The sequence below is a fragment of the Odocoileus virginianus genome, chromosome 2, assembly GCF_023699985.2.
Source record: "Odocoileus virginianus isolate 20LAN1187 ecotype Illinois chromosome 2, Ovbor_1.2, whole genome shotgun sequence".
NCBI lineage: Eukaryota > Metazoa > Chordata > Mammalia > Artiodactyla > Cervidae > Odocoileus > Odocoileus virginianus.
In genome coordinates this window covers 73,518,797-73,537,342 of record NC_069675.1, presented here as the reverse complement: position 1 = coordinate 73,537,342, position 18,546 = coordinate 73,518,797, and the positions used below count along the sequence as shown (strand labels likewise).

The following is an 18,546-nucleotide window of genomic DNA, read 5'->3' as shown; positions in this document are numbered from 1 at the left end:
TTTATAGATAAACAAGAATTGAGAATCCGCCAACTAGTTGGTATTGTGTATATTTGTAAGTATATATAACTCTGTCAAGTTTTAGTCCTAGACTCACAGATCCTAGGTGTTTTGATTGAATATTATTTTAGTATCTGATGCAAAGTTTTAGCATAAGTTCTGAAGCACAGTAGTTACCAAGAAATGTTTGTAATGCTGAGTTTCACTTTAATGCCTAAAACAGAAGTCATGAGCAGAGAGCCTCTAATAAGATCATGACTAGTTCTTTTCTATCTTCTTGGAAACTCTACAAATGCATAGAAAGTGAAAATAAAAGCAAAGCTCTCATATTTGGTGAAATTGTAAGGTGAATTCCATGTTATTGTTAAGTCTTTTTAAGTACAGCAGAATCAGAGCATATGACTCTTGTGGGTAGGGGTGTTGGTGGAGCAATGGAAGAACAGAATGAATGGATACCTCAAACATATTTTGAGGATAAGAGTTCAAAAATCTTCAGAAATTAATTGCTTCTGAAAAGAAGACCCTATTCTCAGTGGGAACTACTATGAGGAGGGCTTAGATCAAGCAAACTAGGTTTAAATGCTGCAGGAAGTGGAATATCTCATGCAACACCAATAAAATAATATATAAATGATAATACTATTTAAGCAAACATCTCACTTAAAATTCAAAGACTGTGTCCTTTAGTGACTGCAACTGGTATTGGAGCCAATAAGAATATCATAGGACTGATGGTAGAAATCCTAAGAAAGTTGGTTTTTAAATTGCAAGGAGGAAGGTAATTATATAGAGGCACCTTTTAAAAGATGGTTTATTATTATAGCAGCCAGTATGCATGAAACTTCTCCCCCCTGCATTATCCCTCATCTCTTAATAATAGCTGGTTCAGTGAAAATCCTCCTTGTTGGTATTTCAGATTAAAAGTACCAGTTTTCTGCTATATAAATATGATATAGAAAGAAATGTGCAAAATGGCAATGGAAGCTTCCTGGTAAAAACAAAACAAAAAGTTAAGAGTAAAATATAGCCAAAAAGCAAAAAATAAATTTGATATCCCAATAAGAATTTTAAGATGTAAGAACAAGCTATTGCTGCTATGAAGGAAATCACTCAACAGAAATAAAGTACTCAGGGAAGGGAAGGCCTGAAATAAAGGCTAAATAACAGAAGGAGATAAAAATAATATTGGCATAACATAGGGGAAAAAAATAGAAAAAGACAAACTGTTTAAGAAATGAAGATTAAATTAGAAGAAGCCAAAGAGAGTAAGGGATTCTATAATCTATTATCATATGATAAAACATCTAAAATTTTAGTGATCTAAAATAATGATTATGCATTTTTTTCTTGCAACTTTGTTGGTTTGCTGAGCAGTTCTTTTGCTGATCTTGCCTGGGTTCCCCATGTAGCTGCATTCAGCTGGTGGGTTACCTGGGAGCTGAGAACAACTGGGATGGCTGGTCAGATTGACCTACTGTCTCTGTGGTTTTTCACTGTCGGTGACTCTAGGCAAGGCTTCTCGCCGTGGTAATGGCAACATTCAAAAAGGGAAAGTCCAAATATGCAAGTATTTATTAATCCTTTGCTTATGTCATATTTTTCGGTGTCCCAATGGCAAATCAAAAAAAAGAAAAACAACCACATGGCTACGTTCAGAGTCAAGCTGAGAGATGCTGACCTAGAATAATAGAAGAGGGTGGGGTTCATTGAGGGCCACTGATGCAGTGATATAATATTATCTGCTATCTCCCTGATGGTTCATGTTGTTCATTCAGACTAAAAGGCTATGATTTTGTGCATCTCGACTGGATATAGACAATGATCCTTAGGTGGAGTTCCTTGGATATAAGTCCTATTGATCCAGAGACTCAAGACAAAAAGGCAAGTTGTCTACCTCCCTTCCCCCACAGACCCAGCACAGGATGGTGAGCTAGGAACAGTACAATGGCAAGAGAAATTCTCACTTAAAAAGGAAAGTAATTGAAAGTTTATAGCAATCACTAGTCCATGACAGGTGTGAAATCCAGCTGAGCATATACTGTCAGGAGTCCTGCTTGGGGCAAAGGAATGCTTCTTGGTTGAGACTTCCTTCTGCTCCCTTAGAGTAGTTTTCTAAACCATTGTTCACCCATGGTCCTTGGTTCTGTCTTTTGTGCTCTTGGCTCAGCTATCTTCAAGATTTTCCCTTTTCTCTAAGAAATATATAAAGAGTTTCTCTGTGTTTTCTGTGATAGAAAGAGACCACAAAGACCTCTTTTCATTTTGAACTGTCTCTCTTCTTTTTAGTCCAAGTTGATACAACTACCATAAAAATTCTAATGATTCCTTGTGAATATGGCTGGGGTTCAATTGATGTCTCAGGCTCACAACCATAACTCTTTTAAGTTAGAACTCAGTCTAATTTGGGTGTTTCTGGATGCTGTGGGATAATGTTTTTTAAAAATCTTAGAAGCTCTTCCATTTAGCTGAGAGTGTCCTAAGAATCACTTTAAATTGTTGTAAGAACTGAAAAGAGGTTTTACATCAATATTCTTGGTTGGTTCTTTACCCTGAGACCATTTATTATACTGAGAATATTTTGCCAACTGGAAAGTCTGGAAATGTTAAATCATTTTATTTTCCAGTCCAGAAAGTTCTGCCTCTTCTTCATGTCTAAATTCCTCTTGCAAGCTGAATAGTTCTCTCCTTAGCTTCTCTCTCTCTTCCTATGCCTTACCAGATGCAACTAAAAGAAGCCAATTGTCACTTTAAAGGTCCTGCCAGGAAGTCTCCTTAGCCAGACCCATTAGTTCATCAGGTACAATTCCTTCTTCTGTGTACCAGCACTTGACAGGTTTGCCAAATGTTTGCTGTTATAAAATATGGGCTGCCATTTTTCCTGCCACTAATGATTGCCTCAACCCATTTCAGGCCTCTGCCAACTATTTCTTTGCCATCCTTCAGCCTTTGCCAACAGCCTCCTCACACTTCTCAAGCCTCCATCTGCTGCCCATTTCCAAAGCCAATGCCACATGTTTTGGGTTTTGTGACAGCCACACCGCACTTCTAGGCTGCCCAGTTCCAAAGCCAATGCCACATGTTATGGGTTTTGTGACAGCTACACCACACTTCTAGGCAACGATTTCTCTATCAGTTATCTAATAATGCCTAGCAAAACCCCTATAATTGTGTGGCTTAAAACAATGATTTAATGTCGCTCATGATGCTGTGGGTTGGACGTGCCCAATGACAGCCTTATACTAGTTCCACTCCCATGGCTGCAGCTAGCTGTTGAATTGGCAGGGAGCTATGTTAAGCTGAGATGGCTGGGCCTCTCTCTACATGTGGTCTTTCCTTCTCGAGACATTTAAACTAGGCTTCTTCACATGGTAATGGTAGCATTTCAAAAAGGCAAGGTCCTAAGTGCATGTGTTTATCAGGCCTCTACGTTTGTCACATTTGCATATATCCTGTTGGTAAAGCAAGTCAGAGCTAAGTCAAGAATTGGCATAGAAAAGACTATAAAAGTGTATGGATATCAGTGAGTGTGACTAACTGGGACCCATTATTTAACAATATACCACATGAGCAATAAAGATAGACTTGAAAAAATGAAAGTACAGGAATGAGGAAGAAAAACTAGAGAGAAAAATGATGGCTGTATAATACTAGTAAAGGAGAATGCAGAAAACTAGAAATAAAACCTATCATTGATATTTAAAAGTATATATAAGTAAATAAAATTTTTATGAGATATAAAGAAAATAATCTATTGAAAAGTCACTAAAATTAAAAATTAGCAGCAAAACATGATTTAAATGAAAAATGAATGAAAGAAAAAGATCTTTAGATGGATGAGAAATGTAAAGTATGTTAGATAAAGAATATTATAGATAAGATGATGAAAAACATGATTTAAGTATCTAAAACCAAAGGATCATGCCATGTATAGATGGAAAAACCATGTAGCCCAGGTGCCCTGTAATAATTTCAGTTTATACTTGTTGTTTAATAAACATCAGTGAATATAAATAGACTTTCATTTTCAAGATGTGATTTTGACAAAAATTAATGCTCTCTATTGTTTTAAGGGAAATGCAATTTTCAATAGTTTTCTTGATGGCAACATTCAATACCAGGAAACAATGAAGCAACACCTACAATATATTCTAGAAAAAGTGAGCCAGGATATTTAAATGCAGCCAAACTTTTCTTCAAATTTAAAAACTATGAATAAATTTGACCCAGAGTCAAATTTTCTTTATATATAATATCTTAATATTTTAATTGAGATATCTCAAGATTTTCAAAGAGAGATGATTCTGTCTAAAAGCAAGGGCAAAAATATTACATAAAGTTATAAGCTAGATGTAATTAATCATTATAATCTAAAATACTAATTCTTATTAGTATCAGAAGAACTATATAAAATAAAAATAAAACACATTTCACAAATAAATACAAATAGGAAGCAACAAATTAATATTAACATAAAAGAAAAATCCATATCATATTAATAAATAGAGTTATATGTAAGCTTTATTCACTTTTTTAAAGTACTCTTAAAAGAAGGTGACTCAAATGAAGGAAAAAGAGAAAATGATAAATAGGGCAAACCTATACCAAATGAATGCAAACATAAAGAATGCAGGAATCTTGGTTTTAATTTTAGATAAGATAGAAGTCAGGTCAAACCACACTCTTTGATACAAGGAAAAACAGTTTTAAAATATTACATGGTATAATTCACAGTACAGATATAACAGTTATGAATACCTACTAGAGTTGGACACAACTGATCGACTAACACTTAACACTTTATGCACTAGATTTCATAGCAGTAACGTTCACAGTTCAGAAATTATGAGAGATAACAAAATAGACTTTAAAATACTCAGAGACTTCTATTCACTGCTCTCAGACCTAGATAGGGTGATGGGAAAAAGCACATTTAAAGTTATGATTGTTGTTGTTGTTGTTTAGCCGCTGAGTCCTGTCTCTTTTTGCAGCCCCATGAGGTGTAGCCCTTCTCATACTATTCATGGGGTTCTCAAGGCAAGAATACTGAAGTGGTTTGCCATTCCCTTCTCCAGTCGACCACATTTTGATTGAAGGCAGGAGGAGAAGGGGACAACAGAGGATGAGATGGTTGGATGGCATCACCAACTCAATGGACATGAGTTTGGGTAAACTCTGGGAGTTGGTGATGGACAGGGAAGCCTGGCACACTGCAGTCCATGGGGCTGCAAAAGAGTTCGACACGACTGAGTGACTGAACTGAACTGAAGTGTAGCCCACCAGGCTCCTCCGTCCATGGGATTGCCCAGACAAGACTATGGAATGGGTTGCTATTTCCTCCTCTCGGAGATCTTCCTGATCCAGGGATTGAATCCGCATCTCCTTCATTTGTAGGCAGATTTTTTGTTTTCTTTTTGTTTTACCCTGAGCCACTAGGGAAGCCCCAAGGTTATAGCATTCCTTAACAAAAATAAACAAGAAAATATACATGAAACCCTTTACTTTATAAATTGAGTACATACCCATGTGACATTTAAAATTATTTTTCTAGACTACAATGAAGGTATCTATACATCTGAAAGTGAGAAATAATTTAGAAAATGATACATCTTTGTGATTCTAATGCAATAAAACTAGACATGATAGCAACATATAAAAAATGTATACAGTTAAAGAAGTTCAGTTCAGTTCAGTTGCTCAGTCATGTCTGATTCTTTGCAACCCCATGCATTGCAGCACACCGGACTTCCCTGTCTATCAACAACTTCTGGAGCCTGCTCAAACTCATGTCCATTGAGTCGGTGATGCCATCCATCCATCTCATCCTCTGTCGTCCCCTTCTTCTCCTGCCTTCAATCTTTCCCAGCATCAGGGTCTTTTCCAATGAGTCAGTTCTTCACATCAGGTGGCCAAAGTATTGGAGCTTCAGCATCAGTCCTTCCCATGAATATTCAGGACTGATTTCGTTTAGGATTGACTAGTTTGATCCTTGCAGTCCAAGTCTTTCTCAAATGCTTTTGGATTAAAGATGAAAATAAAAATGCCTAGATGTCAGAATTTCTAGAAAATAACAATATAATAACAGTGGGACACAGTTAAATCAGAGCTGAGAGGAAAATTCATAGCCTTGAATCTTATACAAATAAAATTGAAAGAATGAAAGTGAAACAAATTTCTGGCTAGATGTGTTAGAAAAAGAACCAAACTTTTATATATTTAATATCTGACATTCTTTCAAATAAATGTCATTTTTATTGAGCTATTCTTGTTTAGGAGTTCTTAGAATCCAGAGTAGACTGGTCTAAGTCAGAAATCAGAGGGCCTGGGGGATATCTGAGAAAGGTCAAAATATTGCATATCTTTTTCTCTTTGTCTGTGGAGGAGCTCACCATAATTCATTTCAAATGCTCCTGAGTTTTCATTCTTAATTAAAATCCTCTTTAAGATTATACTTTAATAATTAAAAAACAACTCCAGCTCTAAAACTGTATCACAATACACCAAGTACTGTATTTGTAGGCAGTCTCAAAAAAGATCAAATATCATTAGCGTTTATGTCCATTTTGTACATTAGGTGATTTTTAACATGAGATAACATTTAGTCAAAATTTTGTATTTTTCTCAGAAAAGTAGTTATTCCATATTGAGTATTCTGGAAGTCATCTAAATCTAATGAAAGCTACTGATGAATTTTATGCTTTCATTTAACTTACTCTTGAAGAGCAAAGTGTCCACCCGTCTCTGCCATATATGTTCTTTGTGTTTGCTGTTCCTTGGCCTGAATGTGCTTTCTCTTCCCAAGTCCTTCTTTCTCTTTGATTGTCCAAAGCGTTGTTGCTGTTTTTCAGCACTAAGTCATGTCTAACTCTGAGACCCCATGAACCACAGCAGGCTGGGTTTCCCTGTCCTTTACCATTTCCCAAGTTGGCTCAGATTCATGTCCATTGATTTGGTGATACCATACAACCATCTCATCTTCTGCTGCCCCCTTCTCTTCCTGCCCTCAATCTTTCCCAGCTTCAGGGTCTTTTTCAATGAGTCAGCTCTTCGCACCTGGTGGCCGAAGTATTGGAGCTTCAGCTTCAGCAGCAGTCCTTCCAGTGAATATTCAGGGTTGATTTCCTTTAGGATTGACTGGTTTGATCCAAAGCATGAAGTCAAGTGTAATATTAGTCACTCAGTTGTGTCCAACTCTTTGATCCAAGGCATATCTGTTCTTAAGAAGCTATTCAGATCTCTCTTTTTGCAGGAAGCTTTTCCAGACTATCTGAGGATTCACTATTTTGTTTGCTCCCTGATCTTCTTTGTTTCATAATTTATATTGAAAATCCCACCATTTTATCCTATGCTTTCAGACAGGCATTATATTGATATATATGTGGATTTCAGAAGGTCTGCTTCTTTTTAAGTGGCTGCCTGTGATGTCTGAAATTCCACCAGAAGCAACTATTCCATTGGTGTAAAGAGTGTTACAGTGTTCTCTCTGGTTGGTTTTGTTGAACCTCATACGCTGCTACAAAGTGTCCTTGTTAAAATTTCCACCATATTAATTCTTCTCTCACAGTGAGAGACTGAGAGTTTTGACCAGTATTGTAGTCGTTGAACCGACATTTTGTAGTCTGGATTATCATGCATAGTGAAGACAGAGAAAATAATTTGAGAAAATTGGGAAATAGTACCAAAAGGAAATCGATAGATATTAATGATGAGCTTCATCAATTTCAGAATTTATTAGTGCCAAACCTATCTACTTTGTATAGATATGTATAGTTCTATATTATTTTTTGCTTTTCTATGAACTTAAACACTCCTTATGGAAAGATACACATCCAAATATTATATCTAGCACACAGTATTTCATATAGTTTTAAGTATACAGAAATTTCTGAGAACATGATTATTGAAATAAAATGTTTCTGTCATTTCTATTTCATTTATTATATGAAATAAGTTTACTTTTCCAAAATGGAAATGTTGTAACTAATAATTTATACTTAATTTCAACACTGTTAAGATTTTAAAACTATATAGTCTGGGGGGAAAAATACAAATTGAGGGGAAAAAAACTAGATGCAGTATTTTAGCAACGATACAAGCAGTCATAAACTGGTGATATCCTTTCAGGTAATGTTCATTTAAGAGTTTTATAAGGACTTTCCTGGGGGTCCAGTGGCTAAGACTCCACACTCCCAATGCAGAGGGCCTAGATTTGATCCCTATCTGGGGAACTAGATTCCACATGCCATAACTAAGAGTTCACGTTACATACAACTGAAAGAGCCAACATTCCTTACTAAGACCTGGTGCAGCAAAGTGTGTGTGTGTGTGTGTGTGTGTGAGAGAGAGAGAGAGAGAGAGAGAGAGAAACATCTCTGTGGTACTGATCAAGTCTTTTAGTTTTGCTTTCATGCAGGAAAGTGTGATGGGGAAGGTTTGGTTTGCGGTACATTTCCTGAGTGTTTGCATTTTAAGTGAGGGGGTTGGAGAGAGCATTGATAATGAATTATTATTGACAGTCTTCTATGTGGCTTTTAAAGCGCTGAGCTCTCGGTCGCTGTTCTTATTGTCAAAACTATAGTGCTAAGATTTTTATTTTCATTTTATTTTGAAGATTCATTTCTTGGCCAGAAACAAAAGGAGAGATAAGGAAGACCTGAAGGGAATGGCCCAGACAATATCCTCCCTTCTTCCTGGTGTTTTGACCTTTTCCTGACTCCCTTGTCCATGAGGGCTTATCCCAGCAGAGCGGTAGCTGTCATCTTTTGCACTTTCATGGTGCTGGTACCTACCTCTGTCATAGTCCTTATCACATTGTATTATACTTCCTTGCTTCTGTCACCCCTCTGAGAAAGTATTCTCCTTAAAGTAAAGGCTCTGTCATATTTACCTCTAATCCTCAGTGTCAAGCACACAGCCTGGAACACAGTAGGGGCTGTGTTTACAGACCACCAGCACATTCTATAATCGCTCTCATCCCTCATTTGAGGCCAGCTTCCCAAAGAGAGAATTCTTTTGGACCCACAGTACTCTTTGCCTCACAGAGGTCTAAGATTCATCAGAGAGTTCTAGGATTCTATTGCCATATTTTATTTTTATTCTTTCCTCCGTTTTTTTTTTTTTTTTTTGGTGATAAATGGCCTCATAGAGCTGCTCTATCTCCATTTCTGCTTTTCTTTTCAGTGCTCTTTTTTCAGTATTAGCTCAGTGCAGTTAGTAATAGTTATCAAGAAGAGATAGAATTACTTTTTAAAAGCCTTAGTTTTTTTTGCTCTTAACCTTGCTTTTCACATCAGCTATTTCCATAGCTAATAAATTTTAACTGTGAAAATTGCTTTGATCAATTATGCATTTAGGTTTTTCATAAACATGCTGATGTTATTACTTATGGAAACCATTAAGAACACATTTGTGTAGGATTGCTCCTGTGTTGTCCCAGGTGAATTCTTTATGTTGGCAGCGATTGTCCTCTTTAGTGATTTTATGAGGATCTTGCAGATATTTTTATTTTCATGAAATAAATAAAGGCGTGGGTATTGTTTAAAAAACATTCGCAATACATTCATATCCATGCTGATAAACAGTAAGCTAGAAATACAGCAGATTTTTAATTTAAGATAAACAGATAATTCTACACCTACCCTCCCCAAATCACAAGGTTGAGCTCAGGGTTGCCTGTAGGTGGCAGCAAGAATGTTGCAAATTGTACCTACAAAATAATACCAACAGCATAATTAAAAGGAAAGGACAAATTAAAAATAGCCTCATTGTCATGTTCAAAGTACTGTATATTTAGCTTTGGGCAACAGATTTATTTTCAAGACAGAAAAAGAGCAGCCATGACGTTCATCTGGGAATGGAAATCAGATAACCTCACAAAGCAAAGGGCAAAAGACAGTACCCTATTACTTTTATATGACTGGATTTTGGAAGCAAACAATAAGATGTGCTATAAATGGTTCAGATGGTATTGGATGTGGCTCAAAGGCACATGACAAAAGCTTCACGTTTCAAACTGTGTCTTGCCTTACGTCATTTCAGCTCCATTTTCCACAGCAGTGAATTCAGAATGCTGAGCACACTCAAGCCACAGATTTAGGCTACCTGGTGCATTTAGAAAAATCAAGTGTAACGTTTAAAAAAAAATATACGTTGTTATATTTTTTTCGACTTGTTCTTAGGCATCAGTATTGTCCACAGTTTTAGGCCAGAAGGGAAGAGGAATGAATGATGAGGCATTAACATTGCCTCAGGTATCTCTCTATACTGACCAGGTTGAATTATCTGGGAAAAGTTTAGGTGTAGGGTAGGCAAGGAATGTTAACTCACAACTGCTAATTTCAGAGTTGCATCATGGTTTAATTTCCTGGTGACTCGTTGACAGGTTATGGAAAGATTGACTTGCCATATAGAAGGAGGAAAAGGTGCTGAAAAAAAAAAAATCCAGAATGAATAAATATATTAAGCATTAGCAGCCAAGAAATGCAACTCAGTCATTGCATGCAACAGTTATCTATTAAGCACCCATAATATATGTGTCTTGTGTGGGTGATGCAGGAAGATTTAAAACTTTGGTAACAGAGAAGCACCCCTCTCCATTAAAAAGGAATTAACTTTGATTTCAAGAATAGCCCCTCTGCTGCTCTAGACTGAGTTTGTATCCCTCACTTAGAATTCATATGTTGAAATCTCAGTTCCCACTGTGATAGTGCTTGGAGATGGGGGCTTTGGGAGGTGATTAGGTCATGAAGGGGGTGCACTTATGAGTAGGATTAGTGTCCTTATAAAAGAGATTCCAGAGAGCTTCCTTGACCCTTCCTTCTCAGAGTAAAATGAAAAGCCTCCTGTGAATCTGGAAGTGATCCCTTAGTGGACATTCGATCTGCCAGCACTTTGATCTTGGACTTCCAGCCTCTAGAACTGGAAGTAATTATTGACCACCAAGTTTATGGTATTCTGTTATTGCAGCCTGAACAGACTAAAACACCTGCAATTTGCTGAATTTGAATCACAGATTCTATGGTTCAATTGCATACCTACTGTGCTAATTGCTGGTGTTACCCTCTAAAATGTAATGTGCAAGTCCCTGTGTTGTCTCAGATGAGTTGACTGCAGATGCTTTGTCACAGTAGGTCTCATTTGCGATGATTTTCTTGCTCAAAATGCACTACCTTTGAGATATTTGTGATTACAATGGGGGGGGGGGGCGGTGAACAGGAACACTTGTGAATTCTGAAAATGAGCGAGGAAGAGACTGATGGAGCAATATTGGCAGACACTGTGTTTCTTATCTCCTACTCCATTTTCCAAAGGGTCAAAAGGTTTCGAAGTGCTAAGGGCATCATTCCTTTCTCTTCATCTTGGTAGATTATTTGTTTTTATGAAAGGTCCTTCCCTTTCTGTTGGTGTGTATTGAAAAGCAGGATCAGAGCATTGCAAAATGTTATGAAAAGTATAAAGTGCACGTTGGAGGAAGGATTCAGCCAGATGACGTGATTTATTTTCTTTAATGACTAGATTTTGACACAGCAGAGGACAGAGAATGGCATTCTAAGTAGAGAAGACGGCTGCAGTCGTCCTGTGTTACCTGGGAGCAGGTTACAGTGATGCCCTGACAAATATGTTTGAAGTGCAACTGAGCAGCAGGCAGAGAACAACTCCCCAGTTCTTATCGTTACAGGATGTTTTGCCTTGTTTTTGCACGTGTGATGAATGATCCTGAATTTCATCACAGGGGACCTAGGGGTGCTGACACGCAACTGCTGGAGCCAGGGTTTGGTTTCTGAGACTGTCCAAGTTAAGGTGGGCTAGGAGGAATAGGCTGGGCCTGGCTCAAGCTGGGGTTTGATGGGGAAAGTTGCTGCTCAGATGCTAAGCAGACAGAAAGCCCAGAGGGCCAGGGATGCATCAAGAGTGAGGAGTGGAGCCAGAAGCTCTGAGCTGGCAGAGACTGAATAGGAGAGAGAGCAGGTGGGGAACAAGTGAAAAGGCCTCTGAACAATCATAGCAAATAGTTTTGGGCAAATGCAATGTTGCTGTATCAGCTGGCGGGTCGTAATGTAAGAAAGAATCTGACTGAAAAGGCCAGCTCTCTCTCTCTAAGCAGCACACATATTAAAGTCACATGTGGAACAGGGAATTGTATCCACCTCTGGGAACTGTGGAATGGCATTTCTACCTTGGCACATCCGCAGATTTTTGACACATAATGATTTGATATAAACTGTCATCTCTCAGATATAACCCAACAACAAAGCCTGCTAATCTTTTCATTCTGAACTGTTCCTGGATGGTGGAGGGTGATTAGATACATGCCTGTTGGAGACTTTATTAATACAGTATGAAGTATGTGGGAATTTTCTTTGAAGGGGAGAAACAATTAGAGATGGAGATTTTCAGAAGAATGTAAGAGGCGGGGGGTCTCTCATGTTTTATTTCCTAAAGCCAAAAACTCTCTATAAAATCCTGACTTAACTCATATTCTTAAGCTAGAGATCAAGGCTTCTGAGGAATAGGCATACCTTAAAGTCAATCCACGTGGCATTACTGGGATCAAAGAAAAGATGATGCTCTGAGGGCCTTGCCGCTTGAGTTGTTTACCTAACTAGACCCCAGCTGACCTGTAGGGATGGTCATTTAGAAAAAAAAAATCTGGACTCTTTCCTCCTCTTTATTTTTAAAAAAAAATTTGTTGAAGTATAGTTGATTTACAATGCCTTTTTTATTTCTGCAGTACAGCAGAGTGATTTAGTTATAAACACACACACACACAAACTTATACATATATTCTTTTCCATATTCTACTATGGTTTATCACAGGATACTGAATGTAATTGCTTATGCTATAGAGTAAGATCTTGCTGTTTATCCATCCTGCATATAAAAGTGTGCATCTGCTAATCTCACACTCCCATTTTCTTTCCCTCCACCGCCCCCACTCGCCACTTACCAACCACAAGTCCATTCACTATTTCTGTGACTCTGTTTTTGTTTCATAGCTCTGTTGATTTGTGTCCTGTCTTCAGTCCCTCATATAAGTAATATCCTATGGTATTTGTCTTCTTCTGATTTATTTCATTTAGTATAATAATTTTCTGGGTCCATCCATGTTGCTGCAAATGGCATTATTTATTTTTAATGGCTAGGTGATATTCCATTGTATATACATATTACATCTTCTTTAGCCATTCCATTTAGGCTGTTTCCACGTTTTGGTTATTGTAAATTGTGCTGCTATGAACATAGTCATGCATATGTCTTTTTGAATTGTAGTTTTGTCTGGGTATGAAGGAGAGGGATTGCTGGATCATATGGCAACTCTATTTTTATTTTTTCCATTTATTTTTATTAGTTGGAGGCTAATTACAATATTGTAGTGGTTTTATATTTTTTTGAGGAACCGCCATACTGTTTTCTGTAACTGCTGCACCAAGTTATGTTACCACCAAGAGTCTAAGAGGGATTCTTTTTTGCCACACCCTCTCCAGCATTTATGTTTTGTAAACTTTTTAATGATGTCCATTCTGACCTCTGTGAGGTGGTGCCTCATTGTATTCAATAGGCTTGGTTTCCATTTCTCTAATAATTAGTGAGGATGAGCATCTTCTCATGTACCTATTGGCCATCTGAATGTCTTCCTTGGAGAGATATCTATTTAGGTCTTCTGCCCATTTTTTAGTTGGGCAGTTTGTTTTTGTAACTGAATTATATAAACTGTTTGCATGTTTTGGAAATTAGGCCCTTGTTGGTCGCATCATTTGCAAATATTTTCTCTCAGTCTATAAGTTGTCTTTTTGTTTTGTTTATAGTTTCCTTTGCTGTCCAAAAGCTTACAAGTTTGATTATGTCACGTTTGCTTACTTTTTCTCTTATTTTTGTTGCTTTCGGAATCTGACCTAAGAAAACATTGGTACTGTCTCCTCTTTAGAGATGCTTCGGGGGATTGGAGAACTGAATCTCCTTGATTGCAGACTCTGGGACTTTCCAGAGGCCCGAGTCTTATTACAAAGAAAATGCATATAAGTATTTGTGTGTCCGTATTATAATGGATATGTTGGGTTGACAGACATGGCTTTCAAGGATGTCATCTCTTGAAAAAATCACTAAGGTGTTCTTTTCTCAGATAAGGCAAAATTCACTATGAATCTAAGGAGGAATTCATGCAGGTAGTGTAAAAGCACCTTCTTCTCTGCTCTTAGGTATGGGGTGATGTGCTTTAAGTTGAGACTTCGTAGCTGTTGTGCTAGTCACTCAGTCATGTTTGACTCTTCGGGACCCCTTGGACTGTAGCCTGCCAGGCTCCTCTGTCCATGGAATTCTCCAGGCAAGAATACTGGAGTGGGTTGCCGTGCCCCACTCCAGGGGATCATCCCAACCCAGGGATTGAACCCAGGTCTCCTGCATTGCAGGCACATTCTTTACCTTCTGAGCCAACACTGTTACTCTTTCCTTAATATCACATCTGCATGATCTCATGGATGATCTGTCACAGGCCACATATGTTCTTTGAACTCAAGAAATCATGCTTTGTTTTGGTATCATTCCTAGTTTTCAAGCTTTCCAACTTTTGGCATCACCTTTTTCTCTCAAAGTTTATATTTAAATAAACTCTCATTGAATCTCTCATTTTGCATGACCAGAAAATTATTACATCATTATAGTTACCATGTGTCTCTCCCTTAGGATTTCTGTGCATCCTGGATGGGGAAGTACTGAATCTAGAGTGCTTCCTACCACTCTTTGCCCTTCTCCTGTGCTCTCACTTCTCTCCTATCACCTCTGGTGGTTTCAGAATATTTTGAGGTCCACTGTGTCACCCAATACTTGGAGAGAGAAGTGACAATTTACTTCCATCACTGATAAAGGTGATATGTTTAATTTCTAAGGTGTGAAGATAAAATGAGGGAATTAGAATGCAGGAAAGAAATTTTAAACATATACTCGGGGAGGGGGCGAATATACGTACACCTATGGTTAATTCATGCCAGTGTATGACAGAAATCAAACCGATATTGTAAAGCAATCCTCCATCAAGCTAAAAAAAAATAGATCCTGGAGTATGACAGTGCCTAAATTTCATCATTCCGTCCTCTTCAGAGGGATTATATTGTCATGTCTATGACATGGGATATAAGGATATTCTTGAATATGGCCCTTCTTAGATCACACCTCCCTTCTTGGTTTTTCTTGCCAAACTCCAGGACTTTGGAGTTCTGGACTCCCCTAAATTGCTGTCCTATCTAGAAGCTAGTTTGTGGTTTAGAACATTTTCCTCCTTTTGTCTCAGCCTTCAGTAGATTCAGGGCCAATCGTTTGCATATCCAAAAGGTGCGTTAAAATATTTTTCCCAAACCAAAGGAGATCAAAGCTAAAAAACAATTCTGTTTTCCCTTGTTTTATTTATTTTTCTTACTTCTGGCCATACTTCAGGGCATGTGGGATCTTAGTTCCCTGACCTGGGATGGAGCCCACATAACCTGCATTGGAAGGTGGATTCTTAACAACTGGACCACCAGGGAAGTCCCTCTTTTGTATTCTTGATACTATCAGTCACATGCACTACAGTTAGCTTTGAAAAATAGCAACTTTTATGTCTCCTCTGATTAATAACAATAGAAATCATGTAAACAAATCTCTCCAAGCTTTCCCAGCCTCAGAATCTTTTCCAGTGAGTCAGCCCTTCGCATCAGGTGGCCAAAGTATTGGAGCTTCAGCCTCAGCATCAGTCCTTCCAATGAATATTCTGGATTGATTTCCTTTAGGATTGACTGGTTTGATCTCCTTGCTGTCCAAGGGACTCTCCAGCACCACAGTTCAAAAGGGTCAGTTCTTTGGCACTCATCCTTCTTTATGGTCCAACTCTCACATCCATGCATGACTTTTAGAAAACCATAATTTTACTCTACGGACCTTTGTTGGCAAAGTGAGGTCTCTGCTTTTTAATACACTATCTAGGTTTGTCATAGCTATTCTTCCAAAGACCAAGCATCTTTTAAATTCGTGGTTGTAGTCACTGTCCACACTACTACTTTATTTAACATTTTTCATCTATTTTTTAAGTGGTTATAATTTTAACTTTTGGTGTTGCCTTTATTTTGTTTTTATATCATAATTTTGCTAATTTTTAAAACTACATTTAAAACTCCCATCAACACAGTACTCATTCACTAGTTAGATGAATGGGATGAGACTCTGGAAAAATTTGTAATACATGGGAATAAACTATTTCCTGAAAATTTGGTAGAACACAGTAGCAAAAGTATGCTTAGTGACATTTTAGAGACATATTATTGACATCTTTCCAATATTTTAATAGATATTTGTCTATTCAGTTTTATCATTCTTGAATGGATTTAAACATTTTGTTTTTCTCATCACTTTTCATGATGATTTTTAATTTTTATAGTGACATCTACACATTTTTCTTACTGTCAGTCTCTTGCTGATATATAAGTGCTCAGTAGCAAAGTCATGTCTGACTCTGTGACCCCCAGGGACTGTAGCCTTCCAGGCTCCTCTGTCATGGGATTTCCCAGGCAAGAATACTGGAGTGGGTTGCCATTCCCTTCTCCAGGGATTTTCCTGACCCAGGGATCAAACCCATATCTCTTGTGTCTCCTGCATTAGCAGGCAGATTTTATACACACACACACACACACATATATATATATGTATATATATATATATATATATATATATATACATTTTTCTATTTGTTTATTTCTACATGCCCACTGCTGAATAATTTTAGGTATCATTCTTATAATTCATATATGTTATTTTGTTAGTTGATTGGAAGGTCTCTGTTTAATAGGGAATTTAATGTATTTAAATTTATGGTGAATGCAGTTTACTTTTTCCATCTTGGTTTTTATTTGAGTCTACTCTGTTTTCCTCTTTTCTTATTTTAGATGAACAGGGTTTTAATTTTTAATATTTTCTCCCACTGGCAGTGTAACAGTTGTACATGCTAATTATCCCTCTAGTGGTTATCATAAAAATTTTAACATACGTTTTCAATCTTATATTTACTTATTAATATCCAGGGTTAATTTTTAGTTATATCTTGTCTTAGATAAGAGAAGGGGCTTAAAATTTGTATACTTTCTCTTCTGCTGACTTCTTAAGTTAAGATCCTTTGGTATTTTATTTCAAGTTTTATCTTTTTATATTATATATCACCATTCTTTACTGTGTTACTAGTGTCTTTACCCTTATGTTCTATATTTTCTAATTCTTGGATTAAAAAAAATTAATGGCATATATAACCAATAGTATGTGTAGGTTAAAACTTCTTATGACTGTACCCACATGAAAAATTCCAAGTTTGGTTCTTTCTCAAGTACTGTTTGCTTAGGTATAAAATTCTAGGTTTGAGATAATTTTTTATCATATCTTTGAAGAAATGACTCAACAGTCTTCCAATATTTATAATGCTAATAATGATTTATCTTTTTAATTTGAATGTGCATTCTTTTTCTCTGACCAAATTTTGGGCTTTCTCATTTACTAAAGTTCTATAATTTCACTTTAATGTGTTGAAGTGTCATCTTTTATTCTTTTCTATTTATCTTTCTTGAGACTCAGTTTTTTCTTTTTGTTTGTTGCTGTTCAGTTGCTCAGTAGTGCCCGACTCTTTGTGACCCCATGGACTGCAGCATGCCAGGCTTCCCTGTCCTTCACCAACTTCCAGAGCTTGCTCAGACTCATGTCCATTGAGTCAGTGATGCCATCCAACCATCTTGTCCTCTCATCCCCTTCTCCGCCTGCCTTTAATCTTTCCCAGCATCAGGGTCTTTTCCAGTGAGTCAGTTCTTTACATCAGGTGGCCAAAGTATTGGAGTTTCAGCTTCAGCATCAGTCCTTCCAATGAATATTCAGGACTGATTTCCTTTAGGATTGACTGGTTTGATCTCCTTACAATCCAAGGGACTTGCAAGAGTCTTCTCCAACACCACAGTTCAAAAGCATCAATTCTTCGGCACTCAGACTCCTTTATGGTCCAAATCTCACATCCACACATGACTCCTGGAGAAACCATAGCTTTGACTAGACTGACCTTTGTTGGCAAAGTAATGTCTCTGCTTTTTAATACACTGTCAAGGTATGTTACAGCTTTTCTTCCAAGGAACAAGCATCTTTTAATTTTGTTGCTTCAGTCACCATCTGCAGTGATTTTGGAGCCCAAGAAAATAGTCTGTTACTGTTTCCATTGTTTCCCCATCTATTTGTCATGAAGTGATGGGACCACATGACATTTGTTTTCAGTTTAAAAGCTAATATCTCTCCTATGATGTAGAGAAGTTGATTTTCTTTTTTTTCCCTTTTGTATAATAATCTCACCTCAATTATATTCATTTTTTTTCTAGAAATCTTACTAACTATATAGTAGAACTCTGAACCTATCCTCTATGTCACAACTTTCTGTAATATAGTTGGTTTATAATACATTGCCTTTTGGAAGAACTTTTTGGCTCACTCTTCCAACTCTGTAATTTGTATTTTACTTGTGTTCAGGAAAATATCATTAAAACGAACCTTCCTACCACCCAA

General features: G+C 37.2%; 1 long non-coding RNA gene across 2 annotated transcripts in view; it reads right to left on the bottom strand.

Annotated features, from left to right (window-relative positions):
- Positions 1 to 9,792: 9,792 nt before the first annotated feature.
- The window catches only part of LOC110130109 (uncharacterized), a 34,163-nt gene continuing 25,409 nt past the window's right edge, over positions 9,793 to 18,546 (bottom strand). For both annotated transcript variants that reach the window (XR_011482194.1, XR_002311734.2), the window contains one exon: positions 9,793 to 10,421. This is a non-coding gene — a long non-coding RNA (uncharacterized lncRNA). The remainder of the gene's footprint in view (positions 10,422 to 18,546) is intronic.